The sequence below is a fragment of the Oncorhynchus masou genome, chromosome 6 (genome assembly GCF_036934945.1).
Source record: "Oncorhynchus masou masou isolate Uvic2021 chromosome 6, UVic_Omas_1.1, whole genome shotgun sequence".
Lineage (NCBI taxonomy): Eukaryota > Metazoa > Chordata > Actinopteri > Salmoniformes > Salmonidae > Oncorhynchus > Oncorhynchus masou.
In genome coordinates, this window is record NC_088217.1 from 55774511 (window position 1) to 55786636 (window position 12126).

General features: G+C 43.2%; 1 pseudogene; it reads left to right on the plus strand.

Moving 5' to 3' along the window:
• LOC135542320 (ATP-dependent RNA helicase DDX19B-like) overlaps positions 1-11509 on the plus strand; it is a 13278-nt pseudogene extending 1769 nt beyond the window's left edge.
• The last annotated feature ends 617 nt before the right edge of the window (positions 11510-12126 follow it).

Sequence of the window (12126 nt, forward strand, 5' to 3'; positions counted from 1 at the left end):
TCTCTGTTGCAAAATATTTTAAAACATTTTCAGTTGCGAGTCTTATTGATCACAACCAATGTGCTTTTCCCATGGTTCCCTGTCTCCATTTCTCTAGTGCGCAAATGCAGCCATTTTTTTCTCATCTCTATCAAATAATTTCTGGGTAACAATTAAGTACCTTACTGTGATTGTTTTCAATTAAAATAAAAAATATATGCGCTACAGTCAATTATGATTGCATGTCTACTTATATTAACTATAGCATTGTTAATATACACCTACTGTATGATCGCTAGCAAATGAATTAGCTAACTAAGGTTAGCCTGCCTAGCTACTGCTGAAGAAGGAACAATTTCCGAAAGCAAACCGAACAAAAACATCACTACTTTTATGAGACCTTTTTGTGCATTAGTAGCACAATTTCAAACTTATTGACATTAGTTTTTACTTTTCTAAAAAGTTGACTCCATATCGACGTTGAAGTTTTAAGTTTTGGTGGACTTTTCTTAGCGGATGTGCAAATTTCAGGCTCCGAAGTGAACATAATTGTGCACTCGCAAACTCCATTTCAAAACGAGGGCTGAGGGTCTTACTCTGCAAACTTCCCTTGCTTGGCTAATCATTTGAACCGACGACAAATATGGCCGTGGGGATTCCCCCAAGGGCATAAGGAAAGAAATGTGGACGAGGGTGTTTGAAATGCAGACTTTGTTATTGGTCTATTTAGTTATACCGCCTGGTAATGTCGCTAGGCTGGCGAAAACTCCATCCCACCAAAACAGGCTGAAATTTCAAGCAGTGTTTTCAAACCGCACTTACACTAAAAGTGCATTATCATTTTCACAATTTCACAGAATTATTCCAACCTCATAGTGTGGATATATATAAAACAGAAGAAAATCATGTTTTTGACTACTCGGCCTTTAATATTCACTGTGTCCTTTCCCCCCTTCCCGTCCTCACAGTAAACCTCAGCTGCTTCAGGGAGTATACGCCATGGGCTTCAACCGCCCCTCCAAAATCCAAGAGAACGCTTTACCCTTGATGCTTGCAGAACCGTGAGTTTAGAGAGCTTCCTCTAGATTTGAGTTAAAACATGAGATCACTACCAAGAGTCTACCTCACTCACTCTCTTGCTCTTCCCCATTTAAGACGGCTGCTTTCGTCCATGCTCAGTCACGTCGACCCCCAACAACAAGTTTCCTCAGGTGAGTCTGACCTCTGAACCCTGACCTCTCTGTGTCATATTCATTAGGACACACAGTTCCAGGTAGTACGTCCAAACGCGCCTAATGAACATGACCCAGGTGTAAAGGGGCAAGACTGCATGGGTGTGTCTCCATTGTTCATAGTGGCATATTTTGGGCATGTTTTAATACCACTTTTATCTAACACCTTCCTCTCTCCTCTCCCCTAGTGTCTGTGTGTGTCTCCCACTTATGAGCTGGCCCTACAGACAGGGAAGGTCATTACTTAGTCTTTTATTGTCTCTTAAAAAAGGTTGCAAAATGCTAGTATAAAATACAAATACAGGTTCATTTATGCAAATTTTAAGTGGTTTTAGTTCAAAAAGTGTCTGGTATCAAAAATCTTTTGCCAAGCAATCTAAGTAAAGTCTATCTGAATGTCTCAGCGTTGGTTTGGAGTTGATGTTGAATGAGGAGAGGTCGAGAATTGGATTTTATTTTATTTTTTCTAATGTATGGACCTTTTTGCCATCCGAAATGCATTGATATATCCATAACAACGGTGCAATTTGCTCTACTCAATGAAGCGACATAAAGAGAGGTGTTAGTTGGCTAACTGCTTTTCGTCACTCTGAACTCTGACAAACAGCTGTTATTGGTAGAATAATTCTGTTCTAGATTCTGTTCCAGATTTTAATAGCACAGAAATAGACCAAGATGTCATACCCTCTAAGTTTGTGAGTATCCATAGCAACAGCTCTGTTTGGGCTGCATAATGATGAGACATAAGAGGGCTGTTAGCTAGCTTTTGTTTGTCACTCTAAACTCCTACAAACAGCTAACCTTTTATTGGTAGAATATATTTTTTGTTCAAACCAGATTTTAATAGCAGTATATGAACATTTCATACTCTAAGTCTTTGTCTGACTTGTTGGGGGAGTGGTCAAAACAGCAGTTGTTTTGGAAATAAATGTGTTAAAACAGATCTATTGTTAGATCCGTAGCTGATATATTTTTGTTCTGCAAACAGATTTCGAAAGAAATATACGAAGATGTCATACCCGCTAACTTTTTGTCTAACTTGTTGGGGAAGTGGTCAAAAGGTGTTGTTTATAAAAAGTTAGATAAAAATGTTGTTCATGCTGTTACTTAAACAGCTGTAAAGTTTTATTGGTATCAGATAATTCTGTTAATATTTCAGATTTGTATAGCAGAGAAATACAGGAAGATTTCATATGTTAACTTTTTGTCTAAGTTGATTGCGAAGTGGTCAAAGTAGCTGATGTGTCAAAAGTTACATTGTTTACAGTGTATGTTAGTGATGTCACAATGGGAAGTTTTAGAAGAGCCAAACTCAACCGGTGGACTGCGATCCGGGTCCGGGCTCTGCAACCGCTCTCTCTCAAAGCAACGGCCACCTACTACTAGTTCCCCGTCTAATCCAATCACGTAGTTATATGCAAATACAATAAACCGCATCTTACGCAATTACATCAATCCAAATATCCTCTGCGGAACCTTGGGACAAGTAGACGGAAAGAAACAACGTTTTGTCCGTAGTTCACAACTGTTAATATCACAGATAGAAGGAACTTAGTTACCAGTATCTTTGTTAATATAGCTTGTAAAAAATAAAGGTTGCCTCTGAAAACCGTATTTTCAAAGACAATTGGATGGAACAGCATGTATTCATTCTCCCCGCAACTAGCACATATGTGCCTGATATGCAGTAAGTCCTTAGCTCTTGTGAAAAGTCCCAATGTTAAGCGCCATTTTGAGCCCAGACATAGTAAATTGGATCAGATGTATCCCCTGAACACTGAGGTGAGAACAAACCAGATTAACCAACTCAAATCCCAATATGAGATGTTCAAGTCCTTGTCAGTATCCTGACAGCCCAACAATGTGCAATGGATTTTTCACTGAGGATAGCTTTGGTTTTGGGAAAACACCAAAAAACATGTTCAGACGCTGAGATGGTAAAATAATGCATGTGTAAAGTTGCTGACACCTTGCTTGAAGGTAAACAAAAAGATGAGCTGAGGGAGAAGATCAAACTGATCCCACTGTCAGATTCCACAACAATGAGGGCTGAAATATTAGCTGAAGATTTAACTTCACATCTTGATGAAGGCCATTCAGAATGCAACATGCATTTCATTAGCTGTGGCTAAATCAACAGATGACACTGATTATGCCCAGCTTCTGGTGTTTTGTTAGATTTCATAACGAAACAAAGAAGGGATTCTGTGAGGAGCTGTTAGGCTTAACAAATCTAGAAGCACAGACGCGGGGAGAGGATATCCATGAGGCCATCAAAGGGATAAAAAAGGGGGATAGATCTGATGTCTGTGGTCTCCATCACCACAGATGATGCTCCAGCCATGATAGGAAGAATGAGGGGATTGGTTGCACATTTGAAAGAGGACCACCCTGACCTGACATCACTGCGTCATTCATCAATCGGTCCTATGTGCCAGTCTGGGAAAATAATAATATTCTGAGGTCATGACAACGATGATTAAACTGATCAACATTTTGAGAGAAACATCAACATTCTGACAGAGGCCAATGCCAGTTTTGAGGACTTACCACTGCGCAATGTCAGATGGCTCAGCAACGGCAGGGTTTTGGAACTCTTGTGGGCCATTTGGGAAGGAAATCAAAGCTTTTGTTTTACTCCGAGAGAAAGAGTGACCAGGCAACTCAGTTTTCTAAGTTTTTGGAAGATGAGAAGATGGAAACAGTTGCATTTTTGACAGACAATACATCACACCGTTAATCAACTGAATGTTAATCTGCAGGGATGGGACGACACAGTGTATGATATAATGGCTGCCTGGGCTTTCCAGAAGAAATTGGAGCTTTTCAAGAATGATCTCCAGGGAGAACTTACTTGTCCACTTCCCAAATCTTCTAGTGTAAATGCAGGGAGACAAAGGTGTTTCCAACCATGTTGATTTCATCCAGAAGCTGATGGATAACTTCATGGCTTGCTTTTATGACTTCACTATTGGAAGAGAACTGCTGCTGCTCATCCAGAACCACTTCTTGGTCACAAATATGACAAAGTTGTCTGAAGAAGCAAAACAGTTCTTCAGATTGGTAGGTGTTGCATCACTGCAAATGGAGTTGATTGAGCTGCAAGAGAATGTGGCTTTGAAGGAGCAGGCTGGTGATTTAACTTTAACCTTTTGGGGAAAGATGCTACCTGCAGCTGATGTCCCTGTTCTCAAGAAACTGGCACTCTACATCCTGACCATGTTTGGCTCCACATACAGCTGTGAATCAGTCTTCTCCACAATTAACTTATTTTAAAAACAAATACCGCACCAAGCTCACCAATGAACAACTTCTCCAGTGTCTGAGTTGATCTCACGCTTTTGTGCAAACGTTCAAAGCATTGGTAGGAGATTGCGCTTACTAATGCAATGGAAAGGCCCAGAGTGACTTCTACATGAATATTGCATGGCCCACAGTGATGTTCAGATTTGCATTCAGATGATTATTTCTGTTCAACTCTCCCTCCTTCTCCAGAATACATGCAATTTATTTTATTTAAGTGTTTTTAATTCAAGGCCCATGTACAATGGTTCACAGTACACTTTTTGCATAAGCAATTATGCAACCACTTTTATTCTTCAGCAATGTTGCACGTTTACATTCAAAAGTTGAAATAAATTAAAATGCTTAGTCATATTTAATGTACATTTTATATAACAACATGTCGACAACTGTCTTACTACGCTGTACCACAGTGCCGATAAAGGATGATGTCAACTGGGACCTTTGCCACTTAGGAAATGTGTGTCACTGGACCTTCTCAAAGAGTAGTTGACTACCCCTGCTTTAGTGTTGAAAAAATAAGTTCCTTTAAACTGAATGGCTGGACCAAAAGAAAGACTAATTATGAAAGATGTATGCAAATCAAAAAGTTGTATGCAAGCAACTTAACCCAGATTACACATGATAAAGTTTGAATGGCGTTTCTAGCTTAAACGGTGTAAGGGGAGTAGCCAGCGGAAGAATGAGAAGTAGTATGACGAAGAGCTAAAGTCGGGACTTTTGCTTCGCAAGTCTCACCGAAATACACAGTTTGGGTTAGATCACCCTTTTCTCACTATAGTGCTATCTTCCTCTCCCCCCAGTGCAGAGAGGCACGCAGCTCCAGGAGCAGGTAGTGATTGGGACGCCAGGCACCATGCTGGACTGGTGTCTGAAGTTTAAATTCATCGACCCCCAAGAAGATTAAGGTGTTTGTCCTGGATTAGGCTGATGTCATGATTGCTACACAGGGACACCAGGACCAGAGCATACGCATTCAAAGGTACCAATGCGCACACACCACACTGACCCCTGACCCCCTCTCTCGCGCTCTGTATTTTAGGACGCTACCCAAACAGTGTCAGATTCTCCTTACCTCTCTGCCACGTTTGAAGAGATGGTGTGGAACTTTGCCCAGACCCCCAACATCATCAAGCTGAAGAGGGAAGAGGAGACGCTGGACACCATCAAGCAGTACTACGTCGTCTGTCACAGCAAAGAGGAGAAGTTCATGGCCCTCTGTGACATCTACGGGGTCATCACCATTGCTCAGGCCATGATCTTCTATCATGTGAGTTAAGAGGAGTTATTTGGGGCGAGTCATCTGGACGTTTGCAGGTGCAAACTCACTAATCGTTATCACATGATGAGTAGTTATTTGGGAAGCAAGGTGATTTGTAGATCAGTGATTCGGAGCAGTCTGTCTGCAATGTAGTCGATCTCAAACACACACACAATGTATTTGATTTATTCTGAGATAAGGGATATGGAATATCAGGACATTTTCAATCCCAACTGCCAAGCTTTAAATTTTAAAATAATGTAAGCAGTATTAGCATATTGCTTACACCTATTTGAGAATCTCAGATCTGCACAACGGGCTAGGGGAGCAGTTTCAAGTGGGTAGGGGGTTGATTTGGTATGTGGTGTTCCTCTCAGTATACTTTATCCCCCTTCTCTGTCCTCCCTCAGACAAGGCTGCGAGCTGGCTGGCAGGTGAGCTGTCTCGGGAGGGCCACCAGGTGGCGCTGCTCAGTGGGGAGATGCAGGTGGAGCAGAGAGCTGCTGTCATCGACCGCTTCAGAGAAGGAAAGGAGAAGGTCCTGGTCACCACCAACGTCTGCGCCAGAGGTTACTCAACCACCCATACTAACGGGAGCTTTGAATGCATTTAACTGAATTGAATGATCTGTATGTGGAAATTGTCTACAGTATAGGACTCACTCAGGGACAATACAGACATGTATCAGAACACATAGACCTGTCTTTCTCTAAAAGAGCTCTCTTTCAGTTAAGGTAGTCATACAAGAGCAACTCTGACTCCTGCACATGGCTGTAGTAGACTGATTCATTACACAGGTCTATCTCTACTTGGAAAACTATAGTGTACACTACCTTTTTTTAAATGTTAAAATCAAATTGTATTTGTCACATGCACCTGAATACAACAGTGAAATGCTTACTTACAAGCCCTTAATAAAAAACTAAGTGATAAGTAATATAGAAAATAAAGTAACAAATAATTAAATGGCAGCAGTAAAATAACAAGCGAGACTATATACAGGGGGTACCGGTACAGTCGATGTGCGGGGGCGCCGGTTAGTTGAGGTAATATGTACATGTAGGTAGAGTTAAAGTGACTATGCATAGATTATAAACAGAGAGTAGCAGCAGTGTAAAAGAGGGTTCTGGGTTGCCCTTTGATTAGCTGTTCAGGAGTCTTATGGCTTGGGGTTAGAAGCTGTTAAGAAACCTTTTGGACCTAGACTTGGCGTTCCGGTACCGCTTGCCCGTGCGGAGACAACAGTCTATGACTAAGGTGGCTGGAGTCTTTCACATAATAGGGCGAGTCTTCTTCTGGCTGTGCCGGGTTGAGATTATAACAGAACATGGCCAAGATGTTCAAATGTTTATAAATGACCAGCATGGTCAAATAATAATAATCGCAGTGGTTGTCGAGGGTGCAACAGATCAGCACCTCCAGGAGTAAATGTCAGTTGGCATTTCATAGCCGATCATTCAGAGTATCTCTACCGCTCCTGCTGTCTCTAGAGAGTTGAAGACCGCAGGTCTGGGACAGGTAGCACATCCGGTGAACAGGTCAGGGTTCCATAGCCGCAGGCAGAACAGTTGAAACTGGAGCAGCAGCACGGCCAGGTGGACTGGGGACAGCAAGGAGTCATCATGCCAGGTAGTCCTGAGGCATGGTCTTAGAGAAGAGAATTAAATTCACACAGGACACTGGACAAATATACCAGATATAACAGACTGACCCTAGCCCCCTGACACAAACTACTGCAGCATAAATACTGGAGGATGAGACAGGAGGGGTCAGGAGACACTGCGGCCCCATCCGATGATACCCCCGGACAGGGCCAATCAGGCAGGATATAACCCCACCCACTTTGCCATAGCACAGCCCTCACACCACTAGAGGGATATCTTCAACCACCAACTTACCATCCTGAGACAAAGCCGAGTATAGCCCACAAAGATCTCTGCCATGGCACAACCCAAGGGGGGTGCCAACCCAGACAGGAAGACCACGTCAGTGACTCAACCCACTCAATTGACACACCCCTCCTAGGGACGGCATGGAAGAGCACCAGTAAGCCAGTGACTCTGCCCCTGTAATAGGGTTAGAGGCAGAGAATCCCGGTGGAGAGAGGGGAACCAGCTAGGCAGAGACAGCAAGGGCGGTTCGTTGCTCCAGTGCCTTTGCGTTCACCTTCAAACTCCTGGGCCAGACTACACTCAATCATAGGACCTACTGAAGAGATGAGTCTTCAATAAAGACTTAAAGGTTGAGACCGAGTCTGCATCTCTCACATGGGTAGGCAGACCATTCCATAAAAATTGAGCTCTATAGGAGAAAGCCATGCCTCCATCTGTTTGCTTAGAAATTCTAGGGACAATTAGGAGGCCTGCATCTTTTGACCGTAGTGTACGTGTAGGTATGTACGGCAGGACCAAATTGGAAAAATGGGTAGGAGCAAGCCCATGTAATGCTTTGTAGGTTAGCAGTAAAACTTTGAAATCAGCCCTTGCCTTAACAGGAAGCCAGTGTAAGGGGGCTAGCACTGGGGTAATATGATCACATTTTTTGATTCTAGTCAGGATTCCAGCAGGTGTATTTAGCACTGATGTTTATTGGGTAGGCAGAGGGAGTCTTGAAGAGCATCAAGGAATCTTTGGGTTGTCTGAGAATTTATAGCACGACTTTTGATGCTCCTTGGTTGGGGTCTGAGCAGATTATTTGTTGCGATTGCCAACGTAATAAAATGGTGGTCCGATAGTCCAGGATTATGAGGAAAAATATTAAGATCCACAACATTTATTCCATGGGGCAAAACTAGGTCCAGAGTATTACTGTGGCAGTGAGTAGGTCCGGAGACATGTTGGACTAAACCCACTGAGTCGATGATGGCTCCGAAAGCCTTTTGGAGTGGGTCTGTGGACTTTTCCATGTGAATATTAAAGTCACCAAAAATTAGAATATTATCTGCTATGACTACAAGGTCCGATAGGAATTCAGGGAACTCAGTGAGGAACGCTGTATATGGCCCAGGAGGCTTGTAAACAGTAGCTATAAAAAAAAAGTGATTGAGTAGGCTGCATAGATTTCATGACTAGAAGCTCAAAAGATGAAAAAGTATTTTTTTTAAATTTTTTCTGTAATTTGAAATTTGCTAACGTAAATGTTAGCAACACCTCCGCCTTTGCGGGATGCGCGGGGGATATGGTCACTAGTGTAACCAGGAGGTGAGGCCTCATTCAACACAGTAAATTCATCAGGCTTAAGCCATGTTTCAGTCAGGCCAATCAAATCAAGATTATGATCAGTGATTAGTTCATTGACTATAACTGCCTTGGAAGTCAGGGATCTAACATTAAGTAGCCCTATTTTGAGATGTGAGGTATCATGATCTCTTTCAATAATGACAGGAATGGAGGGATGGGGATAGCTGAGCCGACGACACTGACTGTGCTAGTGGCAGACTCCACTAAGTTGGCAGGCTGGCTAACAGCCTGCTGCCTGGCCTGCTATAGAGATCCTGGATGGCAGGAAGCTTGGCAAAAGTGATGTGTTGTCCCGTACGCACTACCCTCTGTAGTGCCTTGCGGTCGGAGGCCGAGCAGTTGCCATACCAGGGTGTGATGCAACCAGTCAGGATGCTCTCAATGGTGCAGCTGTAGACCTTTTTGAGGATCTGAGGACCCATGCCAAATCTTTTCAGTCTCCTGAGGAGGAATAGGCTTTATCGTGCTCTCTTCATGACTGTCTTGGTGTGTTTGGACCATGATAATTTGTTTATGACGTGGACACCAAGGAACTTGAAGCTCTCAACCTGTTCCACTACAGCCCTGTTGATGAGAATGAGGGCATGCTCTTATCGTTGTCTGTGATCAGGCCTACCACTGTTGTGTCATTCACAAACTTAATGATGGTGTTGGAGTTGTCTGGCCATGCAGTCATGGGTGAACAGGGAGTACAGGAGAGGACTGAGCACACACCCCTGAGGGCCCCCTGTGTTGAGGATCAGCATGGTGGATGTGTTGTTACCTACCCTTACCACCTGGGGGGTGGCCCGTCAGGAAGTCCAGGATCCAGTTGCAGAGGGAGGTGTTTAGTCCCAGGGTGCTTAGCGTAGTGATGAGCATTGAGGGCGCTATGGTGTTGCATGCTTACGTAGGTGTTCCTTTTGTCCAGGTGGGAAAGGGCAGTGTGCAGTGCAATAGAGATTGCATTATCAGTTGTGGCGCTATGCAAATTGGAGTGGGTCTAGTGTTTCTGGGAATATGGTGTTGATGTGAGCCATGACCAGACTTTCAAAGCACTTCATGGCTACAGATGTGAGTGCTACGGGTCGGTTGTCATTTAGGCAGGTTACCGTAGTCTTCTTGGGCACAGGGACTATGGTGGTCTGCTTGAAACATGTTGGTATTAAAGACTCGGTCAGGAACAGGTTGAAAATGTCAGGGAAGACATTTGCCAGTTGGTCAGCGCATGCTCAGAGTACACGTCCTGGTAATCCGTCTCTAGCCTTGTGAATCTTGACCTGTATTAAGGTCTTACTCACTTCGGCTATGGAGAGCATGATCACACAGTCGTCCGGAACAGCTTAAGCTCTCCTGCATGCTTCAGTGTTGCTCACCTCGAAGTGAGCATAGAAGTAATTTAGCTCATTTGGTAGGCTCGTGTCACTTGGCAGCTCGCGGCTGTGCTTCCCTTTGTAGTCTGTAATAGTTTGCAAGCCCTGCCACATCCAACGAGCGTCGGAGCCGGTGTAGTAAGATAACATGTTTTGTCCTGTATTGACGCTTTGCCTGTTTGATGCTTCGTCAAGGGCATTGCAGGTTTTCTTATAAGCTTCCGGGTTAGAGTCCCGCTCCTCGAATGCGGCAGCTCTACCCTTTAGCTCAGTGCAGATGTTTCCTGTAATCCATGGTGTCTGCTTGGGGTATGTATGTATGGTTATTGTGGGGACGACGTCATCGGTGCACTTATTGATGAAGCCAATGACTTACGTGGTGTAATCCTCCGAAAGAATCACGGAACATATTCCAGTATTACTCACGTCGGCCACGGAGGAGAGCCCACAGTCCTTAGTAGTGGGCCACGTTGGTGGCACTGTGTTATTCTCAAAGCGGGTGAAGTTGTTTAGCTTGTCCAGAAGCAAGACGTCGGGGTCTCGTGTCTGAGCCGTTGAATTGCAACTCCACTTTGTATCTATACTGACGTTTTAACAGCTCGACTACTACAGTCAATGTGCTGATAGAACTTCGGTAGCGTTTTTATCAGATTTGCTTTGAGAAGCTTTGAGAAAATTGAGAAGCTGGACACAGATGATCTGGATGAGATTGAAAAAATTGCTAGCTGAAGAGAGTGTGTGTACGTCTACAACCTGACTGCTACAGCCTTAGCCCCCCCTCTTACCTGCCACACCAACTCCTCAGACTCCTCCTCCGCCCCCCCCCAACCCCACACTGACTGTACTCCTACAGAGTTTTATAGTTTTATTTTCAAGTTGGAGAGAGAGAAGTAGAGCAAAGGCCACAAACACAGCTATGTTTACATGTGGTGGAAATGTTTTATATCTCTGGTATTTTTAATAAGTCTCTGAAATGTACGGGTTTCACTCTTTGTACTTCTTAATGAATAAAGTCTGTAATATTAGGGAATATTGTCTAAGTGTGCATTGTAATGCCATGGTACAATGGTAGGCTTGGAGCACAATGGATTGTGTTGAGCTTTTTTTTTTTTTTTTATGCAAATTAAATGTTACTTGTAGTGCCGCTGTCTTCCCAGTTCATGCATTACTTTTGGTGGAGTGGAAACAAGTACCATCATTTTACAGAGATTTTTGTATAAAGGCCCAGTGCAGTCGTGATATTCCTGTGTTTTATAATATTTCCACCCTGCGGTTGGAATAATACTGTAAAATTGTGAAAAATGATTGACTTTTTAGTGTAAGAGCCTTTTGGAAAGACTACCTGAAATTACAGCCTGTTTTTGTAGGATGTAGTTTTCACCATACAGCTAATTAGTTAATAGACCAATTTTAAAGAGTTCCAAACCTCTTGTTAATAACATCTAATTTATAGTTTTCCCCTCCCCAACTCAGACCAGTGTTTCTCAAACCCTGTGCACTTTTAGTGTTTTGCCCAAGCAATACATAGCTGATTCAAATAATCCAAGCTTGATGATGAGTTGGTTATTTGAATCCGCTGTGTAGTGCTTGGGGAAAAAAAACAAAATGTGCACCCATCACCGTAAGACTTGATTGTTTCCTAGAAGGGATTTGATATTAGGGTAAAATGGCTCTCCAGGGAAGCATAGTGCATAATCAGGCAAATTAGCTGAATGCTTTAAGATTTTTGTTATATGTGAATGCTTTGCAATGAAAACAGG